Raw genomic sequence first — 19909 nt, 5'->3', positions numbered from 1 at the left:
CCGGTGCTGGGAGAGCACGTATGTTCTTTTCCGCTTTTAAATTGGATGGCTGAACTGTTTTCGGATGAAGACGGTGACTTCCTATTGGAGGCTGTTGCAGCTTATTTTGCATACACAGTTATGTCATAGACCTTTTTCATGTTTGATATGCTGAGTACTAGCATTTCATTGACAATTCATTGACTTATTTGTCAAGTTTTTATTATTTACCTTGCCTATTGGCTTAAGACTCGATAAAGTACTTGGCTGTTTTATTTTTCTTTAGCATTGAATTTTCCTAGTTTTTAATGCTTTACCTTGCGGACCGTCCACATATAAACTTGCAATCTGCTCTCATGAGATGGCACTTCTATTATCTTATTCAGTTCGTTTCCGGATCATGAGGAGGTGTCATCTAGGTCCTGGATATCTTTACACCGTGTTAAGTTAGCATGGGCTCATTACCGGTTTAAACGCCATTTTTCCTTTTTTGCAACTTCTGCACACGACACTTAGTTGTTGCTTTAGCTTTCCACCTAGTAGTTCATCGTGGTTTACATGAGAATAATATGTTATTGGTCTACTATCTGCTTTACTTGTTAAACTATATCTGTACAGCGAGTGCTAAAGTTTCAAGAACAACACGATACAGAATTGTTATGAGGTCTGATCTCCACGACTTCATACTCATAACATAAGTGCAACTTCTGCCAATTCTGGGCATGAGGCGGGTTTTATATTGCTTTGCCGAACACACATACACAACAGTTGATGCGGTTCACATGAAGAGAGAGCTGGTGTATGCTGATGTGATTCCTTCAAATCTAAGACACTAAAGTATGGACACGCCCTAAACCAACACAAAGAGACCTTCTTAGCAAATAATATAATATGTGTATTAGGGAGGGTGAGATATAAGCAGCCGCGGGCCGTGGAGGGAGTTACGATGGGGCAGGGAGGCGGGGAGGGGGAGAAGCAGGGTGGAGCCCTCTCTACCTTGCCCCTCCCCCTCCCCGCCTCCCTGCCCCACCGTAACTCCCTCCACGGCCCGCGGCTGCTTATAAGTGTTGCTAACTCTTATTCATTTACAGCATGTTAACATACTGTCACCATTCGCTTTTTATGTACTAGTAACTATGCTGGTAATTTTGCTACTGATAATATGTGTACTTGTATTCTCCACCCTGCTTCTCCCCCTCCCCGCCTCCCTGCCTCACCGTAACTCCCTCCACGGCCCGCGGCTGCTTATAAGTGTTGCTAACTCTTATTCATTTACAGCATGTTAACATACTATCACCATTCACTTTTTATGTACTAGTAACTATGCTGGTAATTTTGCTACTGATAATATGTGTACTTTTATTATCTAAGGTACTACGCCTGAGAAGACGGCATTAGTAAATAAACATTTCAAATACACATGTGTTCTTCTTAACTCCATGTTCTGGTTTCTAAGAAATATATAACGACCGACTGTTCATGAGTTCCACGTATCCTGAGGTACTATAAGTTTATATTCTGGATTGTCTAAACATTGAGAGTTTGTTATATCCAATGTGACACTGTACCTAGCTTGCTAAATAGTTTTTGATTACTAACGTGAGTTTTGGGACACCCTAATTCGCCGAGGTTCCAATCCTCTGTCCACAGTTCTGTGTGAGAACAGAAACCCTGCGACAGGGGCACCCCCGACCCTTGCTGGAGCTTCATCACACTTGCGATACAACTCCAGCAATGCGCCACCTTTACGGCACAGATACATCACGCATCTGTGCTGTTTTTGCCCCATGATGCGCCGCATTGTAAATGCAGCACACCATAGGTGACGGAACAGCGGCACAGAATGACTAACACATCCCTGGTGATGCGCCAGTCATCATAAATCTATCCCTATGCTTCTTATCTTGTTAGAGATGAACCGCCATATGTATCATAAAAGTTATTTGCATTTCCTAAATAGCGAACTTTAAGGAATAAATAGCGATTCTTTACCATTCCTAGTTTGCGATGAGCTATTTGCTAATTAGCCGAATGTAGCCCAATGAAGCCCAATGTAGCCCAATGTAGCCCAAAGATGGCCGCCAGACACACAAAAAAACAAATGTAGCCCAAATATCAGCCAGATGTAGCCCAACTATAGCCCAGTGACAGAATGACCAATCAGCTTCGCAAACCTCCGTTACGCGAAGCGGAGCGCTGTTACAGATATATATCTTTTTTTGAACGTTAATTTCTCAAAATCCACTGGAGCACATATATTGAGACCTAGCAAAGGCACATCGGGCTACCAGTCCCTAATATTTTGCCAAGTTTCGTGCAAATCCATTCAGCCGTTCAATTATTATTTTTATTATTTTTTTTTGCCCCGCGGGGCCCTTTTAAAACCTCCACATCAAACCTAGGGGGTCAGCGAGGATCTACTATGCCCCCTTATAGTTATTTCCCCCTTTGTTTTGACCTCCTCTTGTCTCTCGATCCTACCGAGAGACAAGATGGCGGCCGCTACGGACTGTTTGGAATGTTGACAGACGCCGGAGAACCAATCAGCTTCGCTTCACAAAGCTCCGTTGCGCGAAAAGTCCGCGAACCAGAGCGCTAACCGGTCCGCTGTTACAGATATATATCTTTTTTTAAACGTTAATTTCTCAAAATCCACTGGAGCACATATATTGAGACCTACAAAAGGCACATCGGGCTACCAGTCCCTACAATTTTGCCAAGTTTCGTGCAAATCCATTCAGCCGTTCGGGCTAAAAGTGAGGCCAACCGCCCTATGGAAAACTCAATGTTAAAAACACGTTTTGGGACCCCCCTTTTTTCTCGGCCCCCACTGGACGAACCCCCCCCAAATTTTCAAGGGCTGCTCAGAAACAAAATGTGCCATTTTCCTGAAAATTTCAGCCGATTCCGTCCACAAACGCCAAAGTTATTAGACATAGAATTTTCAAAAAACCCATAGAGAAAAAATCCTAACTATATATACCTACTGGCGACCGCCAGTAGGTAATATATATATATATATATATATATATATATATATATATATATATACATATACACACACACACACAAAAGCAGGTACATTGCTCCTCTCTAAATAATACGAGCAGTACGCACGCATACATTAGCACTTTTTCCAAGCATAAACCAGGCTTATGACAGAAAGAAGCTATGGGAATTGGACCCGAAATCTAACACCACACTCAACCGAAGAGTAGCACTACAAACCGTGAAGCCACAAAACTGATCTTCTCAGCTGCAGAGCAGCCAAAAGCAGTGTGGAAAACAGAATAGACTTGTGTGATTCTAAGAGGAAGATTTTGTTTTAACGTACCGTGCCAGAAAAAATGACTGGATGTTTTCCCTCTGTAAAAAAAGAAACTTTCCTTCACGGAAAGGTCACTTTTCAACTGAAAATGGAATCAGGAACGTAGCTATCGTTCGTGCAGCAGGTGCAGAGGCACCGGGCCCCAGTGTGCTGCTAGGTGACCACTGCAGTTACTACCAAACTGAGAGGTGCGGCCCTCACCGTGAGGGGGGGTTTCTTGGCTGGCAGGAGGGCCCTGGCACCCTTGACAACACAGAACGGAAATAGGGGAGAATGGTCCCAGCAATGTAAACATATCGAACACGCGCCTAACCCTTCACTGTGCCTTTCCTTGGCATAGCTCTGCCGGGCCCACTTAACTTGGCAGGGCACACTCAGCCAGCCCTTATGTCCCACGACATTATGCACATCACGCGCGGCTAACGACGCGAACAAGTATTCAGCCGGGCTTCGCTGGTGTGTGCCATGTGGCCCACGAGATTTGTATGTATTTAACAGTTTTACATCTTTAGCCGCTTTTCGGCTAAGCATCACAAACACCGCCAGCCAATTCTAGCATCATGGGTGGCGGCCGCACGTGGGGACTCATTACCGCTCTTAATATTGATCACACGCTTTTAGGACATATTCATAAACTGTATTGAACTCGGATGAATGGTGGCGCCAATGCAGCCTCGAGGTCCATCTGTGCCCTGGGTGGGCGGGGCTATCTTGGCACAGGCCTCCCAGCTTGCATTGGTGTGATTATTAAGAGAGGCCGGATGGACATGCATCAGTGCATCCAGACAGCATAGCAAAACACGGGCGAGTGAATATTTATATGTTTCTTTATGAATTTTCTAGTGCTGCACATGTAACCTTTTGGTTGCTTCAGAGCCCGACGGTTTTGTGGCACTGTAGAACTATTGGTGTGTTTGCCTAAGCCTAGCCTCACAATAATATAATAAAAGCTCTGGGATGGTGACGGGCCCCATACCTGGCATTTGCCGTTAGCTGATCTGCATCTCAGATTGTGCCAAACTGGCACCCTGGTTCCGGGACCTTTCTTCTGCTGGACTTTCTCCTCTCTATTGCCAAGTCTTGGCTTATATGATAAGAAACGCCCTACTCGTAAACGGCAGCTGGGTCTCTTCCTTTGTGTCTATTAGTTAACAACGGGGCACAATGTTGTTTGACCTTCTACTAAATGTTCAGACTGAACTCAGCAGAAAAGCAGAATAATAAAACAAGTGTAGCCTATTTCTAACAAAAAACAGTGTCATGCTAACATAAGGAAACAAGCATTGGAAATGCAATAGGGCTCGCATTAGGAAAGTTTGAGCTATTGGTCTTATAAATGGATTTTTTTTTATTTCTGTGTTATTTTTTAAAATAGCTAAATTAATAGCTTTGACCTGCTGCCGTATTGTCGAGTTTCCTTTCCTTTGGAGTGACTGTCGCCAAGACCTTTCTGGGACCCTGCTGTGGCTGCCCTGGGCTTCCCTCCCGCTGCCGTGCACTCTGCTTTCCGTGGTGCGGCCGCCGAGAGGAGAGGACGCCATGACCACCACGGACTACATTTCCCTGCAGCCCCTGCGGCCGGAAGACGCCCACGGGACATTCGCGCCAGGAGGCGCATAAAATCAAGCCCCACTCCCGGCGGAGCAGGGTGACCTGCTGCCGTATTGTCGAGGTTCCTTTCCTTTGGAGTGACTGTGGCCAAGACCTTTCTGGGACCCTGCTGTGGCTGCCCTGGGCTTCCCTCCCGCTGCCGTGAACTCTGCTTTCCATGGTACGGCCGCCGAGAGGAGAGGTCGCCGTGACCACCACGGACTACATTTCCCTGCAGCCCCTGCGGCCGGAAGCCGCCCACAGGACATTCGCGCCAGGAGGCGCATAAAATCAAGCCCCACAGCCCACGTCACGGGAGCGCGCGGGGCAGCGCCGGGCTAAGCCCGGGCAAAGGGCGGGCCCTCTGTGGCCCTCAGAGGCCCGAGGGGTCTGGGCTGGGCCAGAGATCCTGGTCAGATTTACACGAGCGGACGCTGGAACTGTAAGCACCTGATTTTTATATAGTGCATTCAAAGCCCCCATATTGGGAGCCAATGACATTGCATAATAGCTCACCTTTAATCTTGAACTAAGGATACATTTAGACTCTCGATATCTGTATATGGTTGGAACTTATTACTTACCACTTTGTCCTTATACAAACAGCCTTCCTAAGACATATTTTCTTCTAATTTAAGTGAGTTTTGATTAAATAAAAATGACTCGCGAAACCAGAAGTAAGGCTGCAGCCGGAGGGACAAAGTTGACGGGAACTCTTGATGATTTTATAGTACGCACGAACTCATTGATATATCAAGGGATTGTGCTAATGGAGAGAAGGGTTTCTCAAGATTTGGCGTTTGCTAAGAGGTCGTCTATGGGCCACATTGCCGTGGCTCGTAGTCCGGAAAACGCCTTAAGTAATTCCACCATTTTGCAGACACATGCTGAGGTTCATAATATCACCTGTACCCAGCCCGCTCTTCAGGATTCTATTTCTTAGGATTCCCAGGATTTGGCACCATCTGGAAACATCGTGACTGCCACACAAATAGATACCGGGGCTGATAGTAGTAACTATCAGATGAGAGGGAAAAGGGAGGGGGCAATTCCAAAAAATAAGCATACTAAAAATAACAATACTACTGCCAAGAAGGCAACATCGGTAACTGTGAGTGAAATTAGAAACGATACTAGCGAAGAAGCCGCGAGGGAAGTCCCTGGGGAGGAGTCAGGGAAGGAAGAGGTTGGCCCTAGAACCTTGCCTCTGATTATTCCAGATGACTCCATCTTAGATGACACTTTAGCTGACATTTGTATTAACAGTATTACAGCTAACAACACAGCTAATAGTACAGGAATCAGTGTAGAAAGGGAAGACTTTTTAATAACTACATTGAAGACACTAATTAAATCCTTACTTACTCCTTTAGAAGAGAAGCTTTTGGTGATAGAAACCCAACTTAATGAGCTACATAAGGATTTAAAAGCCCTGTATACTACCGAGACTAAAAAAGCAGCCTACATAACCTTACCTGCTAACAAACCCCAAATACTTAAAAAATGTCTAACTGAAGGTAAAAAAGCAGCTCCGAAAACCCCATTACCAAACCCCACTCACCCCGAAACAAGTAAAACTTGTGCCAAGCCCACTCCGGCCACTGAGGCTAAGATAAATAAACCAGCTAGCCTCAATGTACCCACTCATAGCCCGGATAAAGTCCATCAAGACAGGACCGAAAAGCGTAGAAGCATCAATTTACCACCAGAAGCATGCCCCTACGTGGTAATCTTGACTGGGGTTACAGAATTGCCTCCTCAAGTCACGGAACCCTTTTGGGCACTCAAAAACAAGGTGCTCCATTGGTTAAGTTCCAATCGGTATACAACCTTTACCACGCATTTTTTACCACGCAATACCATTACAACGCTGGCATTACAACGCAAACCATTACAACGCATTGCGCTGGGGGGCGCTCTAGAATAGGGAATACGTTTAATTTTCTATCCAACACCTTCCCTAGTGTCCACGGGGACTGGAGTTGGAATAGAAAATTATACTTACCACTATCCAGCACCTCTAAGCGCTATGCGTTGTAAAGGTATGCGTGGTAAAAACCACGTTGTAAAGGTATGCGTGGTAAAAGTATGCGTTGTAACGTCATACATCCGTTCCAATCACCCTCTTCCACCAACAATAACTAGTAACATCTTAATGGTACAGAGGGTGCCATGGGTGGGATGTAACAGAAAGAGAACTCAAGAAGATTGCGTGGTCATAACTTTTGAAGATCCACGAAAAGTGGAACATATCTGTCTGGGGGCACCTAGAAATAATGGAGCAACAATCGTGGCCAGAGCACTCTCCTATTTCTATACGCCAGTACAGCAATCAGATAATAGATGGAGTTGGATGAGGGGCACCAATTGTGCCAGCGGAGGGTTGGGGCTCGACCTGCATAGGGATTCTAACCAAAATGGCTGGGGAGGGGGGGGCAGAAGATGGTTGGACATTAATTCAGCGAAGGGCTGGGAGAATACATTATGGTGACCGGCAGCACTATGGTGAATGGTTGGGACCACAGTACGTCCCATCCACTATCCCTTGTTATAACCGGTTTAGTGAACTAGAGGCTGTGGATTGACGTACGGTGCATGAAGAGGCCCCACAGTCCTCCTCTTTTTTTATCCATTCCCTTTAAACCAACGGATAGTAGCCTATCACAGGAAATGCCTGATATAAGCGTTAGAAGGTCAAGCAATAAAAGGGTATTAAATGGCAATGAAACTAAAAAACTGATAAATAATTGGAGGGGGAGAACAATATTTGTAAAAAGGGAGCAGACACTAGGAACAACAGTAAACAAACCACCGTAGTATCTAAAACCCATAGAAAAATAATATCTGTAAAACATGGGAAGCAAATGGGAATTGTTAGTATGGACGAGACAGTTGTGGTCCAAAATAAAGATATGTGCTCTCTGATGTTTTGGAATGTGGCAGGTCTAAAACAAAAAATCGTAAATTCTTCTTGGGAAACTGTTACAAATGGCCTGGACATCTTAGCTCTTCAAGAAACTTGGGCCATAGATCCCATACTTCTAAATGGCTATAAAACATACTGTACGCCGGCACTAGGAGGAGTCTATGGGAGACCCAAGGGGAGCTTAATTACGTATCTCTCAAACTGTTTAGCTTATGAGAAGGTACGTTTTTATTCTGAATGTAATTTTTACCATAAATTAGTGATTGATACTAAAAGGGGAGCGAGTATCATTATCATAAACTTTTATAATAATATCCCAAGTAATGCGATTCGGGATATTTTGAAAAAGCTAGGTAATGACTTACAAAGTGAAATAGATAGCAAGGAGAAGGAAGTAATGATTTTATGGGGGGGAGATTTTAAATGTCCACTATGCAAAAAGGGCCAAAAAGGCATTTGTGGTTTAATGTTGAAGCAGGACATTAATCTTACACATTTTAATCATACTCAAATCGGGGATCTGTTAAATGAGTTATTATTTAATTATGATTTGGGATACGCAAATGAAATGACACACCGACCAACACCATTTGCGCCAACATTTATTGGCAGGGGAGCATCTACCACTATTGACTTTAGCCTCTGCTCAAATGGTTATGGTCATAGGATAGGTAGCTTTAAGATTCTTGACTCACCAATTAGTGATCATTTACCACAAATACTTGAGTTTCAGAACCCCTTCGTGGTACGACAAAATGACCAGCCCCCAATGCAGGCTGCCCCGGATGTGGTGCTAGGAAGGCAAAACGGGTATATACTTAAGTGGAGCAAGGTGGTCCCCGAGGATTTCCTGGTAAAGCTGGTAAATACCTGTGCCGATAGTTTTAACATCTGCCTGGATGAAGACTCTAAGAGTGAATGTATAATAGAGCATTTTAACATCATTGCATCTACTATTAAAGAGAATCTGAGGGTGGAGCTAAGGAATAGGCCTAAGAATAGTAAAAGATGGTTTGACAAGACATGTACCAAGGCCCTTACAGATCTTAAACATGCAATCCACCAGGTGCCCCGGGACACCTCTCAAATAAGAAACCTAAGGAAATGTTATAATCGGGCATTGATAAACAGGAAGAATGCCATAAAAAGGGCGGTATGGGAAGAATTATGTGCAGCCTCACAATCTAAAGATATATCTGCCTTCTGGAGGGTGGTAAATGCCCCCCTCCCCTATGATAATACTAAAGCTTGCATGGAAATTGCGATTGATGAAGACGATTGGGCTGCACATTTCTCCACTCTTTACATGTCCTTAGATGAAATTACTGATACAGGACTTAATTTAATATATGAGAAAGGGGACGAGGCACAAAAGTTAGTGGTAACTCTACCCGAAGTCTTAACGAGTCTGGAAGCCACAAAGGGGGGAAAGGCGGCTGGCCCAGATGGGATTTCGGCTGATCTGTTTAAAGCTAACAGTGAAATCTGGGGCCCTATGCTTGTACAGCTTTTTAACGCAGCCTTAGCAAGGGGACTGAGTCCATCATGGTTTACATCAATCATTGTTCCCATCTACAAGAAGGGAGATAGACATAATTGTGCTTGTTATAGGCCAATATCCCTTCTTGACTCATCTATAAAGATCCTCGGCAGAGTCATTTTAGCTAAACTACAAAACTGGGCAGAGGAAAATGGGGTAATAAGTGACCTACAATTCGGGTTCCAAAAGGGCATAGGAACAACTGAGCAGGGCCTAAATTTATTTCTTGTCCAGCAGAAATACATAAGGATAAAAAGGGAGCGTCTTTATTTCACGTTCGTCGATCTTACATCGGCTTTTGATTGCGTGTCTCATCATAAATTATGGGATCTGATGTTAAGGCTGGGCGTGGAAGAGTCGATCATTCGTTTCCAGATGGAATTGTATGCAGGGGTCACTGCTACTGTTCGTTATGGAAAAGGGGGGGAATGTAGTAGGTCTTTTGGGATAGGGCGTGGTGTACGCCAGGGGTGCGTTCTGGTGCCCTTTTTATTCCTGATCTACATAAACGGCCTGGAGCCTCGTCTGCTGCAAGAGTGCAGGGATATGCCCATGGTTGGAAAAAGATCTATCCCTGCACTCTTGTATGCGGACGACGCTGTGTTAATGGCTCGTACCCCCATGGCCCTGCAAAAATTGATAATATCCTTTAATAGGTTTATGCTCAGTTTGGATTTAAAAATTAACTGTAGCAAGACTTTTTCCATGAATTGTGGAATGAGTACAAAGAAGCAAATGAAAACGATGTATATAAATAACGCTCCCTTAGAAAAAACATCTACCTTCCCTTATTTAGGAATCCTGTTCCATGAGATGGGTTCTTGGACAAGTGCGGTGAAGGCAAGAACGCTCTTGTTCTCGAAGGCAATAATGGCCTTAAAGAGTTTTATAAAAAAACTGGGGAAAAAAACGATAAAGGAAATTTTAACTATTTATAATGCAACGTGTGTAACGGTGGCTTTGTATGGAGCTGGCCTTTGGGGGTATTCTAATATAAAACCCATCCAAATAGTTGAAAACAAGTTTATGCGACATATCCTGTCTGTACCGGAAAGTACTGCGACCTTTATTTGTCACGCGGAGCTCGGGCAGTTGTATATTTCAGATACAATTAGAATCCAGCCCATTCTCCTGTGGCACAGGGTATGGACTACAAATGAGTGTGTACTAAATCGAGCCATACTTCAGGACGTGTTAAAACTTGAAAATGTAAATGGTCTCAAGTGGTTAAATTACGTCAGAATGTTTCTGACGGAAATTGACCGCTTACAATATTATGATGATCCATCCACAATGGTACATATTTCCAGAAAACTATTGAAAAAGTTGTGTATGGAGCACCTGAGGGAAAAAAGACTGTTAGAAGAAACTAAGAAAAAGACGGTTTCTTCGCACCAGTTGTTCCTATCCGGAGATAAATTACAGCCATACCTCAGCCTCCCTTTGTCTAATTATGAAAGATTTCTTCTCACACGTTTTAGATTCAATATTGTTTTTAGGTTATTGACTTTCCCTGAAATGAACTCTTGGTCAAATGAACTGTCTCTGTGCCCTTGTGATGAATTATCCGTGCAATCTGACATTCACGTTTTATTTTTTTGTAAATGTTATTCTTTGCCCCGTAGGAAATTTATTGTCCCTTTTCTAAAAGAGATGAATTTAAACAGATGTTGCCCAGCGTTTTTAGATTTGCAAAAAATGGACACTGTTTTTATTGTTGCATCACTATTAGAGTTTTTTAAACATGTTTTTAAATTCCGGAAATGAATTTGTATGGATGAAATTTAAATCTGTGTATATTGTGAAAAACAAAAACTGTGATAATTTCTCCTTACACAAAAAGTTTCTTTCTATCACTGTAAATGAATGTTATTTGTCGCTTTTATGGTTATTGACTTTTTAACCGAATAAAGTATTTTGATTACTGAATAGCTTTGTCATTTACAATGCCAATAGTTATAACTTTCGCAAACTCCTATAGCATTTGTAATGCAACATGTTTTGTATTTACGTGACTTAGATGTATTGATATTACAAATAACAATGGCTTTTAATTTTTTTAAATAATTAATACTTAAATAATGTATTTAATTTGTAATGGCAATAGCTTAAACTTTTGTAAATAACTTTTGTGAAGATTATGTTCAGTGTTTTTTATTGTGACGAATATCCAAGAACAGAAGTGAAATATTAACATCTTTTTGTGATTTGTAATAAAGCATGAAAGCTTGAAACAGCTTGAAACATTGAAAGAACATATTTGAACCAGTGATGCTGTGGTTGCGCTGAGTGATGCTGTGGTTGCGCTGAGTGATGCTGTGGTTGCGCTGAGTGATGCTGTGGTGGTGCTGAGTGATGCTGTGGTTGCGCTAAGTGATGCTGTGGTTGCGCTGAGTGGTGTGTGCATCGGTGGAGCTTAGTGGGTGCATTGGTGGAGCTGTGTGGTGGGTGCATTGGTGGAGCTTAGTTGGAGCATCGGTGAAGCTGTGTGGTGGGTGCATCGGTGGAGCTATGTGGTGGGTGCCTCGGCGGAGCTGTGTTGTGGATGCATCGGTGGAGCTGGGTGGTGGGTGCATCTGTGGAGCTGTGTGGTGGGTGCATCGGTGGAGCTGTGTGGTGGGTGCTTTGGTGGAACTGTGTGGTGGGTGCATCTGTGGAGCTGTGTGGTGGGTGCATCTGTGGAGCTATGTGGTGGGTGCCTCGGTGGAGCTGTTTGGTGGGTGCATCAGTGGAGCTGTGTGGTGAGTGCCTTGATGGAGCTGTATGGTGGGTGCCTCGGTGGAGCTGTGTGGTGGGTGCATCGGTGGAGCTGTGTGGTGGGTGCATCGGTGGAGCTGTGTCGGTGGAGCTGTGTGGTGGTTCCATCGGTGGAGCTGGGTGGTGGGTGCATCGGTGGAGCTGTGTCGGTGGAGATGTGTGGTGGCTGCATCGGTGGAGCAGTGTGGTGGGTGCATCGGTGGAGCTCTGTGGTGGGTGCATCGGTGGAGCTGTGTGGTGGGTGCCTCGGTGGAGCTGTGTGGTGGGTGCATCGGTGGAGCTGTGTGGTGGGTGCATCGGTGGAGCTGTGTAGGTGGAGCTGTGTGGTGGGTGCATCGGTGGAGCTGTGTGGTGGGTGCATTGGTGGAGCTGTGTGGTGGGTGCATTGGTGGAGCTGTGTGGTGGGAGCCTCGGTGGAGCTCTGTGGTGGGTGCATCGGTGAAGCTGTGTGGTGGGTGCATCGGTGGAGCTTAGTGGGTGCATTGGTGGAGCTGTGTGGTGGGTGCATTGGTGGAGCTTAGTTGGAGCATAAGTGGAGCTGTGTGGTGGGTGCATCAGTGGAGCTGTGTGGTGGGTGCATCAGTGGAGCTGTGTGGTGGGTGCATCGGTGGAGCTGTGTCGGTGGAGCTGTGTGCAGGGTGCATCGGTGGAGCTGGGTGGTGGGTGCATCGGTGGAGCTGTGTGGTGGGTGCATCGGTGGAGCTGTGTAGGTGGAGCTGTGTGGTGGGTGCATTGGTGGAGCTGTGTGGTGGGTGCATTGGTGGAGCTGTGTGGTGGGTGCATCGGTGGAGCTGTGTGGTGGGTGCCTCGGTGAAGCTCTGTGGTGGGTGCATCGGTGAAACTGTGTGGTGGGTGCATCGGTGGAGCTTAGTGGGTGCATTGGTGGAGCTGTGTGGTGGGTGCATTGGTGGAGCTTAGTTGGAGCATCGGTGGAGCTGTGTGGTGGGTGCATCGGTGGAGCTGTGTGGTGGGTGCCTCGGCGGAGCTGTGTGGTGGGTGCATCGGCAGAGCTGTGTGGTGGGTGCATCGGTGGAGCTGTGTGGTGGGTGCTTCGGTGGAGCTGTGTGGTGGGTGTATCTGTGGAGCTGTGTGGTGGGTGCCTCGGTGGAGCTGTGTGGTGGGTGCATCAGTGGAGCTGTGTGGTGGGTGCATCGGTGGAGCTGTGTCGGTGGAGCTGTGTGGTGGGTGCATCGGTGGAGCTGGGTGGTGGGTGCATTGATGGAGCTGTGTGTTGGGTGCCTCGGTGGAGCTGTGTGGTGGGTGCATCGGTGGAGCTGTGTGGTGGGTGCATCGATGGAGTTGTGTGGTGGGTGCTTCGGTGGAGCTGTGTGGTGGGTGCATCTGTGGAGCTGTGTGGTGGGTGCCTCGGTGGAGCTGTGTGGTGGGTGCATCGGTGGAGCTGTGTGGTGGCTGCATTGGTGGAGCTGTGTGGTGGGTGCCTCGGTGGAGCTCTGTGGTGGGTGCATCGGTGAAGCTGTGTGGTGGGTGCATCGGTGGAGCTTAGTGGGTGCATTGGTGGAGCTGTGTGGTGGGTGCATTGGTGGAGCTTAGTTGGAGCATCGGTGGAGCTGTGTGGTGGGTGCATCAGTGGAGCTGTGTGGTGGGTGCATCAGTGGAGCTGTGTGGTGGGTGCATCTGTGAAGCTGTGTCGGTGGAGCTGTGTGCTGGGTGCATCGGTGGAGCTGGGTGGTGGGTGCATCGGTGGAGCTGTGTGGTGGGTGCATCAGTGGAGCTGTGTAGGTGGAGCTGTGTGGTGGGTGCATTGGTGGAGCTGTGTGGTGGGTGCATTGGTGGAGCTGTGTGGTGGGTGCATCGGTGGAGCTGTGTGGTGGGTGCCTCGGTGAAGCTCTGTGGTGGGTGCATCGGCGAAACTGTGTGGTGGGTGCATCGGTGGAGCTTAGTGGGTGCATTGATGGAGCTGTGTGGTGGGTGCATTGGTGGAGCTTAGTTGGAGCATCGGTGGAGCTGTGTGGTGGGTGCATCGGTGGAGCTGTGTGGTGGGTGCCTCGGCGGAGCTGTGTGGTGGGTGCTTCGGTGGAGCTGTGTGGTGGGTGCATCTGTGGAGCTGTGTGGTGGGTGCCTCGGTGGAGCAGTGTGGTGGGTGCATCAGTGGAGCTGTGTGGTGGGTGCATCGGTGGAGCTGTGTCGGTGGAGCTGTGTGGTGGGTGCATCGGTGGACCTGGGTGGTGGGTGCATCGGTGGGGCTGTGTCGGTGGAGCTGTGTGGTGGCTGCATCGGTGAAGCTGTGTGGTGGGTGCATCGGTGGAGCTGTGTGGTGGGTGCCTCGGGGGAGCTGTGTGGTGGGTGCATCGGTGGAGCTGTGTGGTGGGTGCATCGATGGAGTTGTGTGGTGGGTGCTTCGGTGGAGCTGTGTGGTGGGTGCATCTGTGGAGCTGTGTGGTGGGTGCCTCTGTGGAGCTGTGTGGTGGGTGCATCTGTTGAGCTGTGTGGTGGGTGCCTCGGTGGAGCTGTGTGGTGGGTGCATAGGTGGAGCTGTGTGGTGGGTGCATCGGTGGAGCTGTGTGGTAGGTGCCTTGATGGAGCTGTGTGGTGGGTGCCTCGGTGGAGCTCTGTGGTGGGTGCATCGGTGGAGCTGTGTGGTGGAGCTGTGTGGTGGTTGCATCAGTGGAGCTGGGTGGTGGGTGCATCGGTGGAGCTGTGTCGGTAGAGCTGTGTGGTGGGTTTATCGGTGGAGCCGGGTGGTGGGTGCATCAGTGGAGCTGTGTGGTGGGTGCATTGGTGGAGCTGGGTGGTGGGTGCATCTGTGGAGCTGTTTGGTGGGTGCATCTGTGGAGCTGTGTGGTGGGTGCATCTGGGATGTGGGTGCATCTGTGGAGCTGTGTGGTGGTTGCATCAGTGGAGCTGGGTGGTGGGTGCATCGGTGGAGCTGTGTCGGTAGAGCTGTGTGGTGGGTTCATCGGTGGAGCCGGGTGGTGGGTGCATCAGTGGAGCTGTGTGGTGGGTGCATTGGTGGAGCTGGGTGGTGGGTGCATCTGTGGAGCTGTTTGGTGGGTGCATCTGTGGAGCTGTGTGGTGGGTGCATCTGGGATGTGGGTGCATCTGTGAAGCTGTGTGGTGGGTGCATCGGTGGAGCTTAGTGGGTGCATTGGTGGAGCTGTGTGGTGGGTGCATTGGTGGAGCTTAGTTGGAGCATCGGTGGAGCTGTGTGGTGGGTGCATCGGTGGAGCTGTGTGGTGGGTGCATCAGTGGAGCTGTGTAGGTGGAGCTGTGTGGTGGGTGCATTGGTGGAGCTGTGTGGTGGGTGCATTGGTGGAGCTGTGTGGTGGGTGCATCGGTGGAGCTGTGTGGTGGGTGCCTCGGTGAAGCTCTGTGGTGGGTGCATCGGCGAAACTGTGTGGTGGGTGCATCGGTGGAGCTTAGTGGGTGCATTGATGGAGCTGTGTGGTGGGTGCATTGGTGGAGCTTAGTTGGAGCATCGGTGGAGCTGTTTGGTGGGTGCATCGGTGGAGCTGTGTGGTGGGTGCCTCGGCGGAGCTGTGTGGTGGGTGCTTCGGTGGAGCTGTGTGGTGGGTGCATCTGTGGAGCTGTGTGGTGGGTGCCTCGGTGGAGCAGTGTGGTGGGTGCATCAGTGGAGCTGTGTGGTGGGTGCATCGGTGGAGCTGTGTCGGTGGAGCTGTGTGGTGGGTGCATCGGTGGACCTGGGTGGTGGGTGCATCGGTGGGGCTGTGTCGGTGGAGCTGTGTGGTGGCTGCATCGGTGAAGCTGTGTGGTGGGTGCATCGGTGGAGCTGTGTGGTGGGTGCCTCGGGGGAGCTGTGTGGTGGGTGCATCGGTGGAGCTGTGTGGTGGGTGCATCGATGGAGTTGTGTGGTGGGTGCTTCGGTGGAGCTGTGTGGTGGGTGCATCTGTGGAGCTGTGTGGTGGGTGCCTCTGTGGAGCTGTGTGGTGGGTGCATCTGTTGAGCTGTGTGGTGGGTGCCTCGGTGGAGCTGTGTGGTGGGTGCATAGGTGGAGCTGTGTGGTGGGTGCATCGGTGGAGCTGTGTGGTAGGTGCCTTGATGGAGCTGTGTGGTGGGTGCCTCGGTGGAGCTCTGTGGTGGGTGCATCGGTGGAGCTGTGTGGTGGAGCTGTGTGGTGGTTGCATCAGTGGAGCTGGGTGGTGGGTGCATCGGTGGAGCTGTGTCGGTAGAGCTGTGTGGTGGGTTTATCGGTGGAGCCGGGTGGTGGGTGCATCAGTGGAGCTGTGTGGTGGGTGCATTGGTGGAGCTGGGTGGTGGGTGCATCTGTGGAGCTGTTTGGTGGGTGCATCTGTGGAGCTGTGTGGTGGGTGCATCTGGGATGTGGGTGCATCTGTGGAGCTGTGTGGTGGTTGCATCAGTGGAGCTGGGTGGTGGGTGCATCGGTGGAGCTGTGTCGGTAGAGCTGTGTGGTGGGTTCATCGGTGGAGCCGGGTGGTGGGTGCATCAGTGGAGCTGTGTGGTGGGTGCATTGGTGGAGCTGGGTGGTGGGTGCATCTGTGGAGCTGTTTGGTGGGTGCATCTGTGGAGCTGTGTGGTGGGTGCATCTGGGATGTGGGTGCATCTGTGAAGCTGTGTGGTGGGTGCATCGGTGGAGCTTAGTGGGTGCATTGGTGGAGCTGTGTGGTGGGTGCATTGGTGGAGCTTAGTTGGAGCATCGGTGGAGCTGTGTGGTGGGTGCATCAGTGGAGCTGTGTGGTGGGTGCATCAGTGGAGCTGTGTGGTGGGTGCATCGGTGAAGCTGTGTCGGTGGAGCTGTGTGCTGGGTGCATCGGTGGAGCTGGGTGGTGGGTGCATCGGTGGAGCTGTGTGGTGGGTGCATCAGTGGAGCTGTGTAGGTGGAGCTGTGTGGTGGGTGCATTGGTGGAGCTGTGTGGTGGGTGCATTGGTGGAGCTGTGTGGTGGGTGCATCGGTGGAGCTGTGTGGTGGGTGCCTCGGTGAAGCTCTGTGGTGGGTGCATCGGCGAAACTGTGTGGTGGGTGCATCGGTGGAGCTTAGTGGGTGCATTGATGGAGCTGTGTGGTGGGTGCATTGGTGGAGCTTAGTTGGAGCATCGGTGGAGCTGTGTGGTGGGTGCATCGGTGGAGCTGTGTGGTGGGTGCCTCGGCGGAGCTGTGTGGTGGGTGCATCTGTGGAGCTGTGTGGTGGGTGCCTCGGTGGAGCAGTGTGGTGGGTGCATCAGTGGAGCTGTGTGGTGGGTGCATCGGTGGAGCTGTGTCGGTGGAGCTGTGTGGTGGGTGCCTCAGTGGACCTGGGTGGTGGGTGCATCGGTGGGGCTGTGTCGGTGGAGCTGTGTGGTGGCTGCATTGGTGAAGCTGTGTGGTGGGTGCATCGGTGGAGCTGTGTGGTGGGTGCCTCGGGGGAGCTGTGTGGTGGGTGCATCGGTGGAGCTGTGTGGTGGGTGCATCGATGGAGTTGTGTGGTGGGTGCTTCGGTGGAGCTGTGTGGTGGGTGCATCTGTGGAGCTGTGTGGTGGGTGCCTCTGTGGAGCTGTGTGGTGGGTGCATCTGTTGAGCTGTGTGGTGGGTGCCTCGGTGGAGCTGTGTGGTGGGTGCATAGGTGGAGCTGTGTGGTGGGTGCATCGGTGGAGCTGTGTGGTAGGTGCCTTGATGGAGCTGTGTGGTGGGTGCCTCGGTGGAGCTCTGTGGTGGGTGCATCGGTGGAGCTGTGTGGTGGAGCTGTGTGGTGGTTGCATCAGTGGAGCTGGGTGGTGGGTGCATCGGTGGAGCTGTGTCGGTAGAGCTGTGTGGTGGGTTCATCGGTGGAGCCGGGTGGTGGGTGCATCAGTGGAGCTGTGTGGTGGGTGCATTGGTGGAGCTGGGTGGTGGGTGCATCTGTGGAGCTGTTTGGTGGGTGCATCTGTGGAGCTGTGTGGTGGGTGCATCTGGGATGTGGGTGCATCTGTGGAGCTGTGTGGTGGGTGCATCTGTGGAGCTGTGTGGTGGGTGCCTCAGTGGAGCTGTGTGGTGGGTGCATCGGTGGAGCTGTGTGGTGGGTGCATCGGTGGAGCTGTGTGGTGGGTGCCTCGGTGGAGCTGTGTGGTGGGTGCATCGGTGGAGCTGTGTGGTGGGTGCATCGGTGGAGCTGTGTGGTGGGTGCCTCGGTGGAGCAGTGTGGTGGGTGCATCGGTGGAGTTGTGTGGTGGGTGCATCGGTGGAGCTGTGTGGTGGGTGCTTCGGTGGAGCTGTGTGGTGGGTGCATCTGTGGAGCTGTGTGGTGGGTGCCTCTGTGGAGCTGTGTGATGGGTGCATCTGTTGAGCTGTGTGGTGGGTGCCTCGGTGGAGCTGTGTGGTGGGTGCATAGGTGGAACTGTGTGGTGGGTGCATCGGTGGAGCTGTGTGGTAGGTGCCTCGGTGGAGCTGTGTGGTGGGTGCCTCGGTGGAGCTGTGTGGTGGGTGCATCGGTGGAGCTGTGTGGTGGGGCATCTGTGGATCTCTGTGGTGGGTGCATCGGTGGAGCTGTGTCGGTGGAGCTGTGTGGTGGTTGCATCAGTGGAGCTAGGTGGTGGGTGCATCTGTGGAGCTGTGTCGGTGGAGCTGTGTGGTGGGTGCATCGGTAGAGCTGGTTGGTGGGTGCATCAGTGGAGCTGTGTGGTGGGTGCATCGGTGGAGCTGGGTGGTGGGTGCATCGGTGGAGCTGTGTGGTGGGTGCATCTGTGGAGCTGTGTGGTGGGTGCATCGGTGGAGCTGGGTGGTGGGTGCATCTGTGGAGCTGTGTGGTGGGTGCGTCTGTGGAGCTGTGTGGTGGGTGCATCTGTGGAGCTGTGTGGTGTGTGCCTCGGTGGAGCTGTGTGGTGGGTGCCTCGGTGGAACTGTGTGGTGGGTGCATCGGTGGAGCTGTATGGTGGGTGCCTCGGTGGAGCTGTGTGGTGGGTGCATCGGTGGAGCTGTGTGGTGGGTGCCTCGGTGGAGCTGTATGGTGGGTGCCTCGGTGGAGCTGTATGGTGGGTGCCTCGGTGGAGCTGTGTGGTGGGTGCATCGGTGGAGCTGTTTGGTGGGTGCATCGGTGGAGCTGTGTCGGTGGAGCTGTGTGGTGGCTGCATTGGTGGAGCTGTGTGGTGGGTGCATCGGTGGAGCTGTGTGGTGGGTGCATCGTCACAGAGGGAAGGAATCTGTACTTGGAGGAAGTGGGGAGAAAATCGGTAGGGGATAGGTAGAGCTTGAGCAGGGAGAGAAATGCATCTACAAGCGGCTTGCCAATACTGAGATTACAAAGCTTCACACACGAAGCAGAGCCGAGGAGTTTGACAGAAACAAAGGTCACTCCGGGAATGGGTACAAAGCAAAAAACTAAGTTTTTCATGAAACAAGAGAGTAAACTGGCAGTGGAACTACCCAGACTACCGGAGCAGTTTTGAGTTTCTTAGCACACCTCCGCCTGAGCCCGCATTCAAGGAAAGATCAAAATGTCAAACAAACATGGGCACTCTTCATATGCAGCCGCCTCTTCCTCGAGATGTCAGCGCTGCATTGCTAGGCACTGCTCGTCAGACAATGTCCACAGGAAAAAAAGAAAATATATCCTTAAATGCGCAATGAAAACAATTACGACTGGCAAGGTGATCTGCAAGAACTATACTTACAGAGGGAAGGAATCTGTACTTGGAGGAAGTGGGGAGAAAATCGGTAGGGGATAGGTAGAGCTTGAGCCGGGAGAGAAATGCATCTACAAGCGGCTTGCCAATAGAGAAATTACAAAGCTTCACACACAAAGCAGAGCCGAGGAGTTTGGCAGAAACAAAGGTCACTCCGGGAATGGGTACAAAGAGAAGGGTTTAGTCCGGGAGATTGATGGGAGTGAGTAAGGATGACG

Source organism: Lissotriton helveticus, chromosome 6 (genome assembly GCF_964261635.1).
Source record: "Lissotriton helveticus chromosome 6, aLisHel1.1, whole genome shotgun sequence".
NCBI classification, from domain to species: domain Eukaryota; kingdom Metazoa; phylum Chordata; class Amphibia; order Caudata; family Salamandridae; genus Lissotriton; species Lissotriton helveticus.
The sequence above is the reverse complement of the archived record's forward strand: the minus strand, read 5'-3'. Positions refer to the sequence as shown.